The 3168-nt window shown below is 40.2% G+C and overlaps 1 pseudogene; it reads right to left on the reverse strand.

Annotated features, from left to right (window-relative positions):
* Window positions 1–1594: 1594 nt before the first annotated feature.
* LOC105979261 lies at window positions 1595–3168 on the reverse strand (annotated as a pseudogene).

A 3168-nucleotide genomic window follows, 5' to 3' on the forward strand; every position in this document is an offset into this window, starting at 1 on the left:
TGGATGGATGGATGGATTGTGATAAGAGTTGTATGATCCCCCAATAAAATGATTTTAAAAAGAAAATTGAAACGTGGGTATACATGTTGAGCTGCTAGCCACAAGGTCCCCAGTTAGAACCCATCTGTTGCTCTGAGGGAGGAGGTGAAGCTTTATAGTTCTGGAAACGGAGAGTGAGCAATTCTACTCTGTCCTGTAGGGTACTGTGAGTCAGAATTAAGTTGATGGCAGAAAGAGAGGCTGTAACACCAGACACCATTTAAGATGATGACAAGCAGCAGCAATGGTGGCACAAGAACTGGGAGACAAGTGTGAGGTGGTACAGCGGGCTTCTTGGGCCACAGAGCAAGGTGGTTACAGTGGGTGTGCCAATGGAGGGAGAGGTAGGAGACTCTGGGCAGGTGGATTCTCTGGCAGAGTAGGGTACCAACTGGGCATTTGTTAGCACAGCTAAAAAATGCTGTAACACTTGCCAAAGCAGATTACAAAGCTCAGAGAGAGGCACAGTTGAGAGTAGGCTGCCCTAAATAAAATAACTATATTCTAAGTTGTTCCTTATCCTGAAATGTAACCCATTATTTCCCAGATATATCCAAATTTTTAAGTATGGTTTGTGAGTTTTATATGGCCATTGCAACACATTATCAAATCAGAACAGCGGAGAGTGCTATGGGAGGGATGGGAACTACACATGGTGTCAGAATTGGTAAAAAGTTTGGCGTGTGGAAAAATGTCTGACCTCTGCCTCATAGGAATCAGCCTTAGGTTGATATGGACTCTTCCCCCCTCCAGAAGTTGCAGAAGATCAAGCACCTCTGCCACACCACCTTTCTATGGTGGAAAAGGCAATTAGGAATCAATACATTTTAATATAGAGCAACAGAAAAAGTATGCAACAATGGATGAAACGAGTTACTCTTTCTCCTACTCCCAGGAGGCTGATGGTAATTTGGTGATTTCTGAGTGTCGAAGAGTACTGCAGAAATTACACCCTCAGTCTAACCAGCAGCAAAGAGGCACCATGAGGGAGAAAGAACAGGGAGATTTGGAAATGCAGTCTTTATTCTGTATGCCCTGTATCCAGCTAAAAACTGTGGATTATAATGGAAGGGGAAAATATACATATACTAGAAGACAACACAGACCTTGTACAAAAAGCAAACATTACACAGATGCATGATAGCACCTGGCATATTTAAGATTTTTTTTTTCACGTTTGAGAAATGTAATTTTATTAAGTGAGAGAAGGGTATGTCTTATCAGACATACAATCATCAAAGCCCTAGAATCATTACAAACATGAACACTCTCAGTTTTACAGAGTACAACACAAAGTCAATGCTGATAAAGTCTTATTTGAATTTACTAAAAATATGATAAACTATAATCGATCTCTAAACAATTGTATAAAGAGAAAAGTAGGACACAATTATTTCACTGAAGATATGGGAATGATAATTTGAGAAGGCTTTCTTTAAAACATATTAAGGTATATCACAAATCAAATCACATCCAAACATAACATGAAAATTTACTTAATCCAAAAATAAAAAGCAGAGTAGTTGGCAAAAACTGTATACCTTCTTTTCCAACATTATACTAATTTCCATTTTTGGCATGAATTATTAACTTTTCCCACTAGTAGGAAAGTGTGTTCTGCAAACTCCCCAATGGCACTAGGGCCACCATTATATTTATATCCAACCGCCTTTTAGGCAGTGGAGCAGACATCAGCAGAAATGCTACTTAGGTCTGCTTCCTTCAAGTATCTTCATCAGACACTTCATTGCCAAGATAGGCCACTTCTTTACAGCATAGTCCCATTTCTTTTCTCCACACATTTATAATTGCTAGCTTGTCTGATATGTTGACTTCCATTTTACAATCCAGTTTTAAGGCAGTGAGCATTAGCTTTGAACAGGCCCTTTCTGGGATTAACCTCACCTCAATACCACTTATTTTATTTTATTTCAACATTTTACTGGGGGTCCTTACAGATATAACAATCCATAGATCAATTATATCAAGGGAACTTGTATGTATGCTGCCATCATCATTTTCAAAATATTATCTTTATACTTGAGCTCTGTTTTCCCTCCCTCCCCACCCTCCCACTATCTTTGTGAGCCCTTAATAAATTATATATTATTATTTTTTCATATCTTACACCATCTGGTGTGTTCCTTCACCCACATTTCTCTTATTTTTCCCCCTCGGGAAGAACACCACTTTTTAAAAAATACTTATACCAATAAAATCTTTTATATTATTATTAATTTTTTTGGGTCTCCTGATACATGAATGTGGCCATTGGTGAGACATCCATCAATATTGCAAACCAAAAGTTTTATCACCTTAAGTTTCTCTTTGACAAAGTAGCTATATCCTAATACTGTGTTCTGCAGTACGTCAGTTAATATTCACATCTATATCCACACTGTGCTCAGCTCGCATTTCATAGGCCATTTTCCCACCGTGCATATAACCCATCTCTATCAACTGTCTCTTAGCGAAATAAAACAATCCATTTTCATGTAATTCTTTATCCCAGTCTTGCCATAGAGGTCACTTAGCTGGATTAAAATTCAGGGGCTCAGTCACCTGACGGACTCCTTTCTGAATTTCACTCCATCGAAACTGACGGTGGCCTACAACAGAGAAAACAGAACCACACCATTCTTCTCAGATCATGTCTGCAACCTTTGTAAGATCAGTAGGTTGTAAACATGGAGAAGTAGCTTAAATAGTTCCTATAATATCAACCTCATTGTGATAATTAAGAAATTCTATAATGGTATCTAGAGAGGTAGAGCTGTCTTTTGAAACTTCAGAATTTATAGGATGAATTTGTGTACCAAATTGTTGGCCACATCCTCAATTTCTTCATGATTTGTTGAAACCCACACACTCTGGAAGACCCCTAGCGCAGGGCAGTATGCAGGACCCAGCCAATGAGTGGAACCCCACCAGGTGCTTATGTTCTTCAGGGGGATGCCTTTGCTGCTGCCCAGGACCAGAACCAGGGCCACCAGGTGCTGGGGCTTCTCTAATCCCTCCACCATGGCTGCCATGGGAGTGACGTTGGGGCTTCAGCGGCTGGCCCCAGGACCAATGCCCTCGAGGGTTGGAGAAAGTCGTAGTGGCCCCTTCCTTCTCCACTGTGTCCAT

This window comes from Echinops telfairi, unplaced genomic scaffold, assembly GCF_000313985.2.
Source record: "Echinops telfairi isolate 266 unplaced genomic scaffold, ASM31398v2 ScPeMD7_7412;HRSCAF=8450, whole genome shotgun sequence".
Lineage (NCBI taxonomy): Eukaryota > Metazoa > Chordata > Mammalia > Afrosoricida > Tenrecidae > Echinops > Echinops telfairi.